The sequence below is a fragment of the Lissotriton helveticus genome, chromosome 3_1 (assembly GCF_964261635.1).
Source record: "Lissotriton helveticus chromosome 3_1, aLisHel1.1, whole genome shotgun sequence".
Taxonomy (NCBI): Eukaryota; Metazoa; Chordata; class Amphibia; order Caudata; family Salamandridae; genus Lissotriton; species Lissotriton helveticus.
Genome location: NC_136061.1, coordinates 2,068,363,510 through 2,068,381,416, shown reverse-complemented (window position 1 = coordinate 2,068,381,416; position 17,907 = coordinate 2,068,363,510). Strand labels below are relative to the sequence as shown.

At 44.6% G+C, this 17,907-nt stretch overlaps 2 long non-coding RNA genes across 2 annotated transcripts in view; one reads left to right on the top strand and one right to left on the bottom strand.

The window, feature by feature from the left end:
* Window positions 1–5,220, top strand: part of LOC144824099 (uncharacterized) — a 125,173-nt gene extending 119,953 nt beyond the window's left edge. Inside the window, exon 4 of the long non-coding RNA XR_013608898.1 lies at window positions 4,934–5,220. This is a non-coding gene — a long non-coding RNA (uncharacterized LOC144824099). The remainder of the gene's footprint in view (window positions 1–4,933) is intronic.
* LOC144824098 (uncharacterized) overlaps window positions 1–17,907 on the bottom strand; it is a 128,907-nt gene that overhangs the window by 12,581 nt on the left and 98,419 nt on the right. The gene's annotated exons all lie outside the window — the stretch shown is intronic.

Below are 17,907 nucleotides of genomic sequence, written 5' to 3'. Positions count from 1 at the left end.
CACTCTGCACTCTGAAGCTCCACTCTGAATCTGCACTCTGAAGCTCCACTCTGCACTCTGAAGCTCCACTCTGAATCTGCACTCTGAAGCTCCACTCTGCACTCTGAAGCTCCACTCTGAAGCTGCACTCTGAAGCTCCACTCTGAAGCTCCACTCTGAAGCTCCACTCTGAAGCTCCACTCTGAAGCTCCACTCTGAAGCTCCACTCTGAAGCTCCACTCTGAAGCTCCACTCTGAAGCTCCACTCTGCACTCTGAAGCTCCACTCTGCACTCTGAAGCTCCACTCTGAATCTGCACTCTGAAGCTCCACTCTGCACTCTGAATCTGCACTCTGAAGCTCCACTCTGCACTCTGAAGCTCCACTCTGCACTCTGAAGCTCCACTCTGCACTCTGAAGCTCCACTCTGCACTCTGAAGCTCCACTCTGCACTCTGAAGCTCCACTCTGAAGCTCCACTCTGAAGCTCCACTCTGAAGCTCCACTCTGAAGCTCCACTCTGAAGCTCCACTCTGAAGCTCCACTCTGCACTCTGAAGCTCCACTCTGAAGCTCCACTCTGCACTCTGAAGCTCCACTCTGCACTCTGAAGCTCCACTCTGAAGCTCCACTCTGCACTCTGAAGCTCCACTCTGAATCTGCACTCTGAAGCTCCACTCTGCACTCTGAAGCTCCACTCTGAATCTGCACTCTGAAGCTGCACTCTGAAGCTCCACTCTGAAGCTGCACTCTGAAGCTCCACTCTGAAGCTCCACTCTGAAGCTCCACTCTGAAGCTCCACTCTGAAGCTCCACTCTGAAGCTCCACTCTGAAGCTCCACTCTGAAGCTCCACTCTGAAGCTCCACTCTGAAGCTCCACTCTGCACTCTGAAGCTCCACTCTGCACTCTGAAGCTCCACTCTGCACTCTGAATCTGCACTCTGAAGCTCCACTCTGCACTCTGAAGCTGCACTCTGAAGCTCCACTCTGAAGCTCCACTCTGAAGCTCCACTCTGAAGCTCCACTCTGAAGCTCCACTCTGAAGCTCCACTCTGAAGCTCCACTCTGAAGCTCCACTCTGAAGCTCCACTCTGCACTCTGAAGCTCCACTCTGAATCTGCACTCTGAAGCTCCACTCTGCACTCTGAAGCTCCACTCTGCACTCTGAAGCTCCACTCTGAAGCTCCACTCTGAAGCTCCACTCTGAAGCTCCACTCTGAAGCTCCACTCTGAAGCTCCACTCTGAAGCTCCACTCTGAAGCTCCACTCTGAAGCTCCACTCTGCACTCTGAAGCTCCACTCTGCACTCTGAAGCTCCACTCTGAAGCTCCACTCTGCACTCTGAAGCTCCACTCTGAATCTGCACTCTGAAGCTCCACTCTGCACTCTGAAGCTCCACTCTGAATCTGCACTCTGAAGCTCCACTCTGAAGCTCCACTCTGAAGCTGCACTCTGAAGCTCCACTCTGAAGCTCCACTCTGAAGCTCCACTCTGAAGCTCCACTCTGAAGCTCCACTCTGAAGCTCCACTCTGAAGCTCCACTCTGAAGCTGCACTCTGAAGCTCCACTCTGAAGCTCCACTCTGAAGCTCCACTCTGAAGCTCCACTCTGAAGCTCCACTCTGAAGCTCCACTCTGAAGCTCCACTCTGAAGCTCCACTCTGCACTCTGAAGCTCCACTCTGAATCTGCACTCTGAAGCTCCACTCTGCACTCTGAAGCTCCACTCTGCACTCTGAAGCTCCACTCTGAAGCTCCACTCTGAAGCTCCACTCTGAAGCTCCACTCTGAAGCTCCACTCTGAAGCTCCACTCTGAAGCTCCACTCTGAAGCTCCACTCTGCACTCTGAAGCTCCACTCTGAAGCTCCACTCTGCACTCTGAAGCTCCACTCTGCACTCTGAAGCTCCACTCTGAAGCTCCACTCTGCACTCTGAAGCTCCACTCTGAATCTGCACTCTGAAGCTCCACTCTGCACTCTGAAGCTCCACTCTGAATCTGCACTCTGAAGCTCCACTCTGAAGCTGCACTCTGAAGCTCCACTCTGAAGCTCCACTCTGAAGCTCCACTCTGAAGCTCCACTCTGAAGCTCCACTCTGAAGCTCCACTCTGAAGCTCCACTCTGAAGCTCCACTCTGCACTCTGAAGCTCCACTCTGAATCTGCACTCTGAAGCTCCACTCTGCACTCTGAAGCTCCACTCTGAATCTGCACTCTGAAGCTCCACTCTGCACTCTGAAGCTCCACTCTGAATCTGCACTCTGAAGCTCCACTCTGCACTCTGAAGCTCCACTCTGAATCTGCACTCTGAAGCTCCACTCTGCACTCTGAAGCTCCACTCTGAAGCTCCACTCTGCACTCTGAAGCTCCACTCTGAAGCTCCACTCTGAAGCTCCACTCTGAAGCTCCACTCTGAAGCTCCACTCTGAAGCTCCACTCTGAAGCTCCACTCTGAAGCTCCACTCTGCACTCTGAAGCTCCACTGAAGCTACACACCGCGCAGGGCAGCTCTGGATGCTGATGCGAGAGGCCAGCTGGGAGGCGCGCTGCTCGTCTTCCTGCTCGTGCTGACTCGGAGAGAAAACTTGTTTTCATTGGGAGAGCGGCCTTCAAAGACCCGGTCACTGCGCCTCTCCGAGTGTTTAGCTTGGGATAAAATGGGCGCAGTGTTGTGGTGATGACAGTAGAGCAAGGGAGGTGCCGGCAATGCCGGAACAGAATCGGGGGCGTTCCCGGCGTCGCGTGACGTCGGCAAAAGGGAAAGAATGTCGGGAACGCCCCCGTGTCTGGTCCGGCATTGACGGACAGGCCCCTCGTCCAATGGCAAGGCTCCATTTACGGAGCCAGCCAATGAATGAGGAGGGCCGACCCAAAGCACACTACAATTCTCATCAGGTTTTCGCCTGCGCGAAAAAGATGCGCAGAGCGCATCTTTTTGGCGAGGCAAAACCTAAAAAGTGGCTGGAAACCATGTAAACAGGTGCCTCTCTGAATTTCTGGAGACCAACTCTTTCTTGCATCAAACTGATATTGGCTTCCACCCTAGGCATAGCACTGAAACAGCCCTTTTAGCAGTGGTGGAACAAGTAAAAAAGAGACTGGATCTAGGAACGACAGAGGCTATCATACTCCTAGATCTTACTGTGGCCTTTGAGACCATTGGCCAGTCAATACTTATGCAGAGGATGTGCAAAGCTGATGTCACAGGAAGAACCTTGGACTGCATTAGCTCTTTTTGAAACGGACGCACTTTCCAGGTTTTTGATAAGGGCTGCATATCCAATGTTTACCTCAAAAATCCATTTATAGCAGACGTTGCGCCAATCAGAACCAGTGCATTTTCCTCCACACCTAAGCTTTGCCGCTGATGCTCGAACTGTGGACACCACATTACCAATGGCATGACGCATCGTGTCCTGTTTCCTATGCATCTCCGACTTTGCGCAGTTTGGCACCAATGCATCACTCTGTGCTGCATGCATCACCTACAACCCAACGGTTCGACGATGACACATCGCCCCTGGAGCAGCGTAATTTTAACTCCACCTTTACGTGTCACAATTACATACCTCAAACATGCACTTAGCACATGTTTCCTGTGTGGCCTAACAACATTAATACAAGGTGTTACACTTGGCATCATTATTGAAGTGCATTCACTACAGAATTAGACAATTTATACATAACACTGTGTGACTTAACTGTAATAAATGAGATATTCTTTGGAGATTTGATGGATAAACCATCTTCACCTATTTAGGTTGTGTTTACTCTAGAAACGACAATGACTCATGCAATGTGTGCACTTCTGTTTCATTTAACTGTAGTTCTTATCCATACTTACACATGTGTATTAAATATTTTTCTGTATGCCACATGCAATACTGACATTTATATTAATTTGTGTTTGAAAGTGCACATGCATATTAAAGGTACACCACTGATTTAAAATTCTAAACTTGCTCTTACTAGGCCTGTTTTCCAATTTGTATAAAATACTGCTTTCCATTTCTGCTTGCCTGACTTTTCCCTTGCAGGTGCTTTCACATACGTTGTTAGTTTGAGAAGATATACAACACTGTACTAGCAATCGAATGAGAGCCTGAGAAGAAGACCTTGACCAAGGAACATGGCGAGCCAGAGTGTTAACTGAAGAGAAATATTTAGCATTATTGCAACATGGCTTTGTTGAAAAAGCACAATGTCGTTCCCATTTTCATCGGGGGACTTTTGTGAATGTTGCAGCTTACAACATTAGAAGAGAAAAGGAAAATGGAACCCCTGATTATGTGAACAGAGAGCTGGTACCTGAGTGATTTTGTTGCAAATATTTGGAGTCTACACTGAGTTTGCCCCCACTTTTGGTTGTACTTTGAGAGGTTTAGATCTCTATGCTTACTCCTTCTGATTCTTGCTGAGTGTGGCTTAAGCTAACACTCACAACCCTCTGACCCAAGTAGACTCTTGACCAAGCTTCTTCAAAGCTAACATCTTCTCTTATTTCCACTAGCTTCTATTATTTCCTTACTTGCAGAACTTTCTAGGGTTTTTGCAAATTTTTCTGGATTACCCTGAAGTTTGAGATTCCTTGGAATTTCTAATCATCCTTTTAGCTTGAACTTTAATTTAGATGATTCCAGATTTTACTCATGTATAGACGAGAGAAACAGAAACTCTTCTCTGAGTTCCAGATTTTGTTATTGATCTTTTGTATTGCTGTGACAATGTCTTGGTTGTCATATACTGGCACGCCTAAACTTCTTTAGAAGGTTGGATTTCCCAGTTCTTATTTTGTAACTTTATAGCATGGTGCTAAGATTTGTGTACCTTAACCTGATTGCTAACTTGTATTAAAGCTTCTTAACTATAGTCACTGATTCCTGGTCCTTATTGTGTAGTCAAATTTGTTACACTCTTAATTGAAACTGATTAGTGTAACGTTAACTCCCATTACCTCTCAGGTGAGAAAGAAAAGATCTATCAAAGGACAAATGGCAAGACGGTTGGCCCAGCGTGATGGATCAACCCGATGTCCATCATATCTTGACCCTCAACGCATCTTCGTCTATGTGCAGCTTGGAACCAACGCATCACCTACATCTGCGGGATTGATAGCGATGTTTCGCCTCCTTTGCTCCACCAATCACCCTTGATGTCGACACATCAAAGGTACTGTTCAGAGGGCCAAGATTGGTCCATGTATCTGACCTGTGCTCCATCGCAGTCAACCTGAACTTTTGGATTTGACCCTGCCCAGCATGACCAGATAGCCCGGGTTGGCGCTATTTGTTTCTAAGTACTACAAAAACAGTTAATTCTTTAAAAATCGTATCTTGACTTCTACTTATTGGATTTTTGTCATTTTGGTCTTACTTTACTCCTAAAAATATTCTCTAGTTTTCTTAACTGGTGTTCTGTCCTTTTTGTGGTGTTTTCACTGTGTTACTCTTTTAAGTGTTGCACAAATACTTTACACATTGCCTCCTGAGTTAAGCCTGCCTGCTCTGTGCCAAGCTGCCAGAGGGTGAGCACAGGTTAATTTATGGTATGTATCTGACTTAGTACCGAAGGAGTAGGCAGTTCCTGTAGGGTGGGGAATGTATCTGACTTACCCTGACTAGGATTGTGATTCCTGCTTGCGCACAGTGCATACCCCTGCCAACCAGAAACCCAAGTTCTAACAATAACCATGCAAAAGAAATAATTTTGGTACACCCTTTCATAAATTACTAATGATAGAATGTACTATCTAACATAAATAGAGAATATGTGGACTGGATACTCAAGAATGGCTCTGAATTACTTCAGGTTAGCCCCTTGGCCGCGGCGGTAATTCTGCTGCGGCGCCACCATGCCCATGACGGAACCACTCTGTCATGAGCCACGGGCGCGCTGTGCTTGTGACAGAGTGGTTCTGTCACGGCCCCGCCAGCCCATTAGAACGGCCACGCAGACGCGGAATTCCGGCAGCGTGGGCGGTGCGGCCGCGCTGTGACGGAACCACTCCGTCACCAGCACAGCGCGTCCGTGGCTCGTGACGGAGTGGTTCCGTCATGAGCACTGAAGGGGTTAACAAGCCCCAGTCAGGAGGAAACATATGTTGTTGTAAAACATCCTTCAGCAATGGTCGTCTTTAGATGACTGAGCCCCCACCATCCCTTTTCCCCACTGCCATCAACACTATATAGTTAGACCAGATCCTTAAAAAGAATAGCTACCACATCTTAGACTTTACATATAAAGTCAATGCAGAACCCACAATACACTAGATCAACCACCCTCCTTAAACCTCACCAGAAGCTGCCTGACCAAGAGGAGTAGAAGTGGACCAGCTCTGGTTCCTTATCCATCTCCACTTTCTAGGATTTTCAACCTCTGGGTGTATTTCTTCTCTTATTCACTTATCACCTTTTCCTACATTGTCCACCTCATTCTTATATTTATCTAGTGAACCCCTCTGTACATCTGAGCCTTCCTGGATGGTCTCCTTGACTCAATTACCAACATTATGAGTGATCACCCTGATCTATCTATTTTGGGAGAGCTCGGCACCAATAACTGGTTTTACAATCCAGAATTGCAACATTCCTCATCCTTTTGTACTAGCCAAAAGTACTCGGCTTCCACTACCTAATACTGGGTCCAAAGCACTCTGCTGCGCACGTTTGTAATGCAATATTCTCCTCTCCCTGGCTTTCACAGCGACAGGAAGTAATCTTATTACCTAGATTGGCCACCATAACCTCCACTGCCAATGTATCTTTCCATCAGCATCTACCATACCAACTCTCTTCAATAACTGACCTTGGACAAAAGTTGAAATTTGACCTTGTCTTCGTAATGCCTGTTTGTCTGTGGACTCCTAATGACAGTCAGATCTTCCACCCATGGCGCTCTGTTTCTTTTGACACAATGATCCCTCCCCAAACTCCAGTTGAAAGCAACAACACCAGAACACTTGTAGGTTCATCACTAGTAAATGCTACTAGAAACAAATCTAGAATCCTGGAAATACAGTGTATGAAAACAAGTATCCTTAACAAGAGGAACGACCTTCAATGGCGCAATAGGTTTTACCAGGCAGCCATGCAAAGGACTCTTCAAATTATTCTCAGAATTATGTAGCATTATCTACACCTCATTCAGCATCACTGGTACCCAGGACTTTTGTGAATATATGTGTGTCCACCCCTTCAACCTTCTATCCATTTATAATATCACTGGCCTATCACTGGCCTAATCATGGCAAGTAGCATTGCTGGCTCACAAGCCTGTACCCTATAAACAATCTTCAATAACACCCTCCTCACATCCTCTGCTACCATCTTGTCTAAAATGATCATCAATGTATAGCTTTACCAATTACCCACCCCTCTTCAAACCTCCCATGTCACACTTCCTACAGGAGATGTTTGAAATCCTGCTTCACACCCTGAATAATGGAAAAAAAGACCTATACGTCTGTGTTGAAATTAGACAGCACGCTATGAAAGAGGATTAGAGAACCGTGACTATTTATTGACATTGTTTCATATAGTGCAACCCGTGCTGAGACTCTAGAATGGTATGAAACATTGGTTATTCCCCATGTAATGTTCAATTGCTCTCAAGTTTGTCTTTGAGAAGTCCGATATTCTTCAACATATTCCTCAATGATGTATTGCACTGTTTTATTTTTATAGTGCTTCATAACCCTGATGAAACCATAGCGCAGTGAACCTGGCTGCACAAAATCATGAAGTATTGCAGAGCATGTGAAAATAAATGCAGTCACAAAAATAACATTCCACCCTGCATCCATTAGGGGCATCCTACACGCCACAGCAATTTTCACTCTGGATCAGAAGAAATATGATCACATTACCCCTCCAGCTGGAACTGCATTGTCTCCCCTTGCCAACACACAGGGCCGGACTGGCCATAGCGGGCACCGGGCAATCCCCCGGTGCGCCGCACAGGTGGGGGGCCGGTTATGGGGCCCTTGGGGCCGATTTTGTTACAGGGCCTTTTTAGCAGCATAGCTGCGAAATGGTCCCTCTAACAAATCGTCCAAAATCCGACTTTGCAAAGAGCTTGGGGGGGGGGGGGAGCAGGGGGGGCGGCCGAGCACTTTGCCAGGGTCGGTTTTGCTTCCCAGTCCTTCCCTGCCGGCACACTCCATCTTCAAAAAGCAGCTGCATCATTTACAAAGCCACCACAAACAGCAGCGCAGCTTACCTTGCAAACAAGCTCACCATCTTGGCTGGGTCTTGTGACACCCGCAGCCAGTGGCGTAATTAAACTTGAGGGGTCCCGCAAAGAACATGGAGGGACACCCTTCCAGACTCACTTAGGAGCTCTCAGGCCAGGGTACTGTGCTGGAGGGGGCTGTGGAGTTCGTCCCCCCAGCACTGCAGGGGCTGTGGGGGCCTTTGTTACCCACTGCACGCGGCCAGGACACCATCAGACTGGAGACTAAGTAAAGCAAAATAAAAGCAAGACAGTAGGACTTTTCACTCTATGTACCCAAGATCTGGAACAGCATCTTTCTATCCACAAGGATCACCCCAATGCTACTCCAATGTAGGAGAGAGTTTTAGACTTACAACTTTAAAGAAGTCTACATCACAGTGCATTAGCTATCGACAACACAGCTACTTCTATCACTTATTGACTGTATGCTTGTGCTTGACCTAGTACAGTGCTCCACTGCCTTTTGGCTAGGTTTGTGCTATAAGAACACTGCATACATACATACCTACAAAAGCCTGCCATTTCTTGAAGCAATTAGTATCATAAAGCTGAGGCCATCATGGAGTATGAAATTTGTGGATGGGGTGAATGCTACACAGAGTTCCCCCAGAAGAAACATGCTGGTAAGCGAGCGAGGTATATAAGTAGAGTACGTGTATCTGGACATTTCATGTGAGAAGTGATAGAGCAGTACAGAAAGTTACCCAGGTACATTACAGTGCATGGTTTAAGGGTCTTCTCTGAAGCGACGGTGATGGATCAACATTAGTTAGTCTAAGAAGACATCAAGGTATTTAGCATCAGTTATTGATCTTGTGGATGGATTATGGTTATTTGTGGGAGAAAGATACACAGAGGCATGAAAGAGAGCCAAGGAGAGACCAAAATAGAAGGGCAGGGTATGTGGTCAAAGGCCCTCTTAACTTCTCTGTCCCTTGCCTGGATCCTGTACTGGACGCTATAGGGGTGGAGGTAAATAGGGTGTGTGAATAGGAGTTGGTCCTGCTTGGAGGTCTGGAAGGGTGATGTGATGAGGCACATGAACTATAGTGCCAATGCAAAGAGGAAAACGTCTGTAATGGTAGGATGGGGATTATATGGTAATTGGGAGAAGTGAGAGGGATCTGGAATGGCTGGGTTGCAACACTACCCTAATGTGCAGGAAAAGTCACATTGAAGTCACTTCCCGCAGTCTACAATGGAACAAAAGTAGGGAAACACAAAACTTGCTGCATAAGATAAAGATGCAAGTGCAAGCAGAACACTAAATCAGAATTGCAAAACAATGCAACCAGTGTGGGAGTCCATGCTACTTGCCACGACTATTCCTGTACTCCTCTACAGGGTTATTGACAGAACTTGGCCCATGTGATGGTTATAACTGAAAGAGACTTCATTGTTCACTGCCAGTCACATTGTAGCAGATATACTGAGGCATGCACGGTATGCCTTATAAATAAAATGAATTGCACCGGTGTGAGGGTAATGTAGTTGAACTATGCCCCGCATACATGCGCAATGTAGACATCCTACTATAGAGTTCTTTATTGTGAAACAACGATCTGTAGCTCAATCATACCTCATCCCCCTCGACCCCCTCCTCCTCCTGTCATCAGGTGCCTTGAGATGAGGCAGAGAGGGCTGACCTGCACACCAGCAACATTTAACCGCATGCGTGCGGCATGATTTCCCCCCGTAGCTGAGATTTGCGAAAGCGCACTTTACATGACGAGCTGGGCTCGTCATGAGCGTGCGAGGAGGCTACCTCATGACGAGCCCAGCTCGTCATGAGCGTCGAAGGGGTTAAGAAAACACAAAATTCATGTATTCATGAACACTGATAAATTGAAATGCACAGGTGCCTCATAGGAGGCAGGGGCTTCAGCCTGAAGCCCCTATTAAGGTGCCACTGCTGCAAGTATCATTAAAACTCAAGGTCAATAATGGAGCACAGGTTGAAAGATTACAGATAAAGACGTCACAGGACATTGGGCCAGACACATCAAGCATTTTTCTCCTCGCCAATCGGCCCATTTGCAATCTTTTGCGATGCATCAAACCCAATTTTGCGATTTGGTAACCTGTTATTGAATCGCAAAATACGTTTGCGATTCGCTATTTGGAAGGAGCGTGTTTAGGGCGTCCCTTCCAAAGAGCGATTCCTAACAGTATTCACGAATGTTTTGTGACCGTGAATGCAGTCACAAAACATTCGCATATTACCACCTACTTCAAGTAGATGTGAAGACATTCGCAAATGGGAAGGGGTTCCAAGGGTCCCCTTCCCCTTTGTGAATGTTTGTAAAACATTTTTAAGAGCAGGCAGTGGTCCCACGGACCACTGCCTGCTCTTAAAAATTGAAAAGAAAACTTTTCATTTTTATTTTTGTAAAGCATCTCGTTTTCCTTTAAGGAAAACGGGCTGCTTTACAAAAAAAATAATTCCTTCATTTAAAAGCATTCACAAATATGGTGGTCTGCTTATCTCAGTAGGCCACCATCCCTGTGAATTTTGCGATTCCTAGGGGGGGTCGCAAATTGCGACCTACCTCATGAATATTCATGAGGTAGGTCATTTGCGACCCCTTAGGAAACGCAGAAAGTGTACTGCACACTTTCATGCATGCCGTTTTGTGATTCCTTAATTGCGAATCGCAAAGATTTGCAATTAGGGAATCGCAAAACATTTGTTTGATGCATCTGGCGATTGTATCCTGGCCAGGAGCCTTTCTGGGTTCCTGGCTTAGAATTGCCCCAATTACATACATCAGCTTCCATGAATTGAAGGTGAGGTCACAGGAAAAGGCTGTTTGGGGTGATATATTTTTGTGGCTAGATGAAGGCAATATAGCTTGTCCAATTTTTGCAGTAAAAACCGGTTTCCAGATTCTTTTTAGGGCCCTGACATCCCCTGAGACAATTTTATTTGGTTCTGTTCTTTCCAATTTACTAACCAGTGGTATGGCCTCTTCCAGTAATAAAGGTTCAGATATGGACGTTTCAGCACTGATGGCAATCTGTGCTTCACTGGGTGGGGAGCTCTCCATTCATTACACCTCATTATGGTTCCTATGGAAAGAATCAATTGTTGGCTCCATGTCAAAGGTGTTCTGACCTGGGTGTCACATTTTCCTGTGTGAGTCTAGTTTATGGCAGAGAGCCTCCGGCAAGGGATTGACTGTCCTCTCTTGCCCTCGTTTAAGATGCTGAAGTAGCACACACTCAGTCAGAAGGGACCATCTGACTGATTCATGACAACACTGTGGAAACCTACTTCTCTAGCTACCTTAAGTCAGGTATTGGGTTACTGGCCCTAGCTTTTAAGAGTTGAATGGCTAGATCTAATCTCAGCAACAGACTAAATGCTTGTCAGTGTGTACTCAAGAAAATCCAAAGTTAGGCTCTCCAAATTTGAAAGCTAGCTCTTTGGTCCCTCGTGCCAATGACTGTGTCACTGGAGATTTCAGTAGCATTTGTTAACTCTACTACATGTACAGTATCACTGTAATCTGGTGTTACTGCCCTTCTAACTTTCAACATGTGGTTGTTGGTACGCTGTCCTACATAGTCCAGTATGGCCTTATTTTCACTTTCATCAATCACAATTCAGTAGATTGTCAAAATGTCTCATTTACCTTGATGAGTCGCACTGGGGTTGGGTTCTTATCAAGAGCACATTCTGCCATCCAGTTTTTTGGTCTCTTGCTGCCTTCTTCTATAATGCTTGGAGATTCATCAAACCAACTGAGATTCTTCTCAGTGTTCCAAATGCTGTCTTTTGGGTTACCTATGTATCTATGTCTGGGTGACAGCTATATTGTCTTGTAACCTGGATCACGGTGAAAGGATGGCTCAGGACGAGGTGTTCAACATCACACTGATTGCAGATCACAATCATGTGCACATGCCAGAGCAAACGTGTGAACTGCTGTGTAGACTAGAGCCCACACTGATCGCTCAGTTCACGTTTTCAAAGGATCTGGATTTTGTAGAAAACACAGAAATTGAGAACATCCAATGGAAGAGGTTCTCTCCCAACCCTTTTAGCCCATTCTTAGACATCTTTTCAATTTATGAGGATTGTAGACAAAGGCGCTCTCTTTCACTCGCAAGCATTAATTATCTTTTAGGAGGAACCAACCTTAATACTAATAAAGCCCGCACGGTGTTGAATAGTTATGGTAAAATGATTAGTGACATTTCTTTCGCACTCTTACTGACTTGAAGTGGTGGTAAACACATGGCTCTGATTCTGCCAGGACTTTGCCACTGCCATTGTGCACAAACAACTTTATATACTAGGCATAAGAAGTTGATCATACTCTAGTTCATTAAGGACACTGTCTTCTATCCTAAATTGTACACGTACAAATAATTAACTACAGGTGTATCAGTCTAATTAGATCAATGGGAGCAAACAGAGAGTACATCACCTAGCATGTTGCAGGCTATCACACAAAAGTGCACGACTGGAAAAAAGGGGAAAGGGGGGGGCACCTTAATTTGGCAAGATCCCTGCTGGATGGTCTTGAGTAGTGGCGGCTCAATTTTATTTTCTCATACATTAGACTGTGCTATACAAAATGTAAACGAGGGCCCACGCCCAATACTCTTAGTTGTGTGCTGCTATACTGAACACATTTTAGCAATTGGATCAATTCACAACATTTCGAGACGCTGTGTCTGCCACAGATAAAAGTAATTTTGCATAGAGTTAGATGAATGGTTGAATCACAGCAACACCTAGATCGCCAGAGATGTCTTCACATTATTCAAAATGATTGCCTGGCAGATCATGTGTGTTCTAGCTATATGGCCCAGATAGCCTTGGTGATTCCAGCACATCTGCACACATCCTTTGCAGCTGCTCTGACAGACAGTATGGCCACTGTCACAGAGCTCGTCTTTGACAAGGTTCTGCATCCAACGGTGAGGAAAAGTGTGATACAGTGATAGCCTTTCCCATCAGAATACTCCATGAACGAATCGAGGAAGGACCACATTCAATACATCATCAGTTAACAGGATTCTCTTTTTTTGTGATCGCATATTTTTTACATTCCGAGTATTGCTCGTTTTACAGGTCGAAGGGAAGTAATAAGAAGAAGATGGTTTGTGGCCATAGCAGCAATGGGTTTCTAGACTCGGGTCGAAATACCAGTTTGCCAGACAATTGATTTCTACTGTATCCAGTTGCTGCCAATGTTTACTAAACTCCAGTGGACTCCAGTTGTGTTCATCTTGAAACCGATTGGGTGTTGATTGCTGTTAGAATGGCATTTTTATTTACCCAGTACAATAGACCTTATTTTTTTCAACTGGTGACAGTACAAACCATTTGTGGCTGATCAACTGCGGTTTCCGCTTGGAACGGTAATTTTCAATACCATTTAAAAATGTTCGAGTTGTTCTCGCAAAACAAATCAAAGCTCGAAATAAAAAAGCACATTCCGTCCTCCCATACTGCAACCCAGCCTTGTTTTTCTACTGCCATGGAAAGAACAACAAAAAGCGCAGGGAACGTCTCCGGGCATTGCTAGGAGATTAATTACAGTGGAGTGACAGATTGAGTAAAGTGCGCATAAAATGATTCCCCGGAGACATTACAATTGTTACCTTAAGCCTCCCATCTCTGTAAACAAATCATATTCAAAGCGCTTCGTTCTGCACATTTCTGGGCAAGGTACTGGCTTATGTAAATTGTAAGCAATTATTTACCACTTTTGACTAAGCTCTCTTCACACTTCAGACATTTTAGTCAACTCGCATAATGTCCCGGAGGAGGAGAACGTGTTGCTTTTCTGGTCCTATTTTAAGTTGGTTTAAACCTTGAGCTGGGTGCCTGAAATAAAACTGTCTCTCTCTGACTATGATTATTTGTTGCAGGTTATCATCATGGCTTTGCTAGATTCCTGCCTTTCTAAAAATGAGAAGCAACATCATTCTTTATATGAATTTGTGATTGTCATTACATCAGAGAAAATGTTTAGGACCGTTTTGTGACTGGGGAAACATACCAAGATGTGTCACAACTGTTAAATATTTAGGTTCGCTATAAGCCACACGGTAGGGAGCTATAGATGAAGGATACTGCAAACTATGCTTAATTTGTGCCAGTGATTGTAGGTGCTGGAAAAACACATTCATTTTTGGGGACCAGAACTTTTTTCCCTGCATCAGATTTTGACCTAGACCTAGAGAGAGAAAAGCTGAATGGGATGAAAGGATTGGAAGAAAATGACTGCAAACGATGACAACTGGAGAATGCCGGAGGAAAAAGAACCTGCAGGTGCATGATTTAGGTGTCGCACAAGATGGCCACCTAGATACAGGGGCAGCTCCTCCGTTGGAGCGGAGAACCGTTGCCCCACTTAAATTCCCCCAAATCCCTGAAAAATAAAATAGTAACTTATTACCATTTTATTTTTTTTCCCCGTCCTGAACAGAGCATGAGGATGGAGGGGGCGGGCCGCTCCTGAGTAACAGCAGCATGTCACTCAGCAGGAAGGAGTGTGGGGTGGCTATGCACTATTTAAAGTGTGCATGTCTTTTTGGTCAGCCGTCTTGCGACAGCCAGCCACACATGAGGACTCTAACAGCTCTAACCCAGCTGTCTTAAAACAGCTGGGAGACAGCTGGGATAGAGCAAGTGCTGGTCTCTAGAGTGCCGTGGAGCGCCAAGTTAGGATGCTCCCTCCAATCAGGACGATGCGCTCATGCTGCATGAGAGCAGTGCCCTGAGTGGTTAAGGATGTTGCTGCTTCCAGTCCCGGTGGTGAGGTGAGGACTGGGAGGAATTCGCAATACCTTCAGATACGTTTTTATTCTTTTCTATTTTAATTTATGTTGCGCGTGCATCTCCCCTCCATAGATGCCAGCCGCCACTGCCTAGATATGAGGCTCTCCTCCACACCGTGACTGCCAGCAAATGTATTTGCTGTTCATGTGCCTGGGCATGCAAAAGAATGGTCGTCTCCTCACCATAAACATACCTGGCTCCTGTTGGAATATCTCCTGCACAGCAACAAAGCTCTTTTTGGGCATAAATGAATAGATGACGCTGCTCAGACCATCGCAGCCACCATTTTGTTTATTACCATGTCGAGTACAGTAAATCCAGACACTGATGGCGGTAACCTGTTTTGACTCCTCCTCAGTGAGTCCTTAATTCTTTACTTGACAAATTCTTGGAGGCTTCTCTTTTATTTATGATATTTATGACTAATTTGACTTTAGGCTCTGTTGTAATGCTCCACTTCTCCTCACAAACATGTCAATGTCTCAGTTAATAAAGTAACAAGGATGTTTGCATCTTGTTCAGCCTCACTTAATGGTTTTAATATTACCTGCTTTCAAGAATCTGGTGATTATTTACATAATTCCACCATAAGACCTGGTAATTAGCCACTACTGTCACACTTTAACATTGAACACTTCTTAAATTAATGCAGCGTCCCCTCTAGAAATTACTGCATTGAGAATAGTATTCTCTTTTACAGATAATTTGTTGGCTCGATCCAAAGCATACAATATTGCGATGTTTGTTCTTCACATCTTAATGAGTCACTCACTTGAGTAGGAAGTTCAGCATTTATGTTATCTAATCTTAGCAACATCCCTTAATTCTGTACCAGTAGTGTTTCTGGCTCACATATTTCATTTTCATTCGCTACAGACTTTTATTTTATGAATAGAATTAAGAGGTTTGCTTGCTCTGGTAAGAGTCACTCCATTAAAATAAAATATCGGACTCAGGTCTGTCTTCTGGACAACCTTTCATGGAAGGTACAAGGTCCTCTTTTGACAAGGTGCAATCTGGTCATTCTTGCTCCATAACCATCACCAATACTCCTTTGATGTCGCATTCTGTTTCTCCCCTTATCCAGACAAATTCTATAATCCTAGTTCTTTAGAAACTGTGCAAGAAGAAATCAGAGCCCTAAGATCATTCACTGAAGAAACAAACAAAATGATTCACACTCTTGTAGATAAATGGTTGTCTAAGGAGTCTAGGAAGACATTAGTGGAGCAGAGGGTCAGCGAACTCCAAGATGCAACTACTGAAGTCTCAATGTTGGATAAAGACATCCTCCTGCTAAAAAAGCATTCGGAAGACCTTGAGAACAGAAATAGACATAATGCCTTTAGCATATATGGCCTTCTGGAAGGCTTTGAAGGGGAGATTCCTGCATCCTCCATTTTAATCTTTTTTACCTAAGCTCTTTGAAATGCCATCTTCCACGAGCTTAAACATCTAGCGCGCACACAGACTGATCTCTTCAAAGTGCTAAATGCAGCCAAATTTAAGAAACAACCTATGTGGTCAGGTACAAAGATACATATTTCACAAGATGTCTCTTTAGCTACAGATAGCAGGAGTAAAGACTTCCTTAGTCTTTATCCGGCATTACATCTTATGGGAGCTCAGAATAGCGTATTCCACCCTTGAACCTTCAATTCACATTCCAGAATAAGACCACTTCCTTTGATATTCTATCAAAGCTCGTCCACTTTTTTAATTCTCATTCAACTGACTCTATAAACACAGTGGGTCTTTCTTCACACTGGGATCTTTAGCAATGTTTTAATGTAGCTCTAACTAAATGTATTCTTCCACAGGCTATCACATATTCGTTGTTTGTTTTGTTTTTGTTATTTGTTTTTCTTCATATTCTTTTGCAGGTGCACAAGGATTGTTCCATTCTTATTTCCCTTTTTCTTACATAATATCCTGGTGTGGTGCATTGCCCCCTGATTAGCCATGCCATCTTCATCCGTGCCTCACCATCCCATTCTTCCTCCCGTTTTTTAACGAGGTACATGTTTTCAGTCAGCAGTTTCTGACATGTACTGTCTTCTATTTTCTTTTCTTATGTTTCTCTCTTTCTTTCCTTTTCTTGTCTATTTTCTCCATTTCTTTATTTTTCTTACTTATTCTCTTTCTATGCCTTCTCCTCCCTTATATTTGATATCACTTTTGTGTTACATTTGATTAATTATTTCTATATATATTGATTATTTATTACATTAGCGTTGTTTCATGGAATGTGAAAGTGTGGAATAAAAAGCCTTTTTAGGGGCTCACTGGTGCACCGGCCTTAAACCAACAAAGAAGAAATTGGCCCGGAAGCTGTAATGTTAAAGAGAATACATTTATTAACCTCACATGAAGGAGACTACGTCAATACGGTACCCTCAGGCCACTCTATGAGGTAGTCCAAGGAGCACAGAAACCATGGTGCTTATATACTGTGATAGTTACAGTGTAAGCATGGAGGTTCAAAAAGAGGCGGTACAAGTATACACATGAATAGCTATTACACATATATGGACAACTGGAAACTACTTAGTCAACAGAGTGGGAGGAGTAACAAAAACCCTTACATCAGTTGGAATAGCCTGACAGTTAAGTCTGTAACAGGTGCATTCTAGCAGCTATAGGCCTTTCTTATCATACATTGCTCTGGCTCAGTGCTGAAGCAGTTAAGTGTAACTGATGACTCAAGCAGAATAAAAGGGCAGGCAACAGTGAAGAGGGGAGAAGCACATGGTGAGCACATGGCTAACTAAAATGGCTGCCACAAACAAAATGGCTTCAGCTTATGCTAACAGCGATTTTTGCTAGTTTCCACAGATAGCTGTTTTAGCATTAGCTGAAGACATCCGCTATAAATTAATAGAAGCATGGAAGTTATCCTGCACA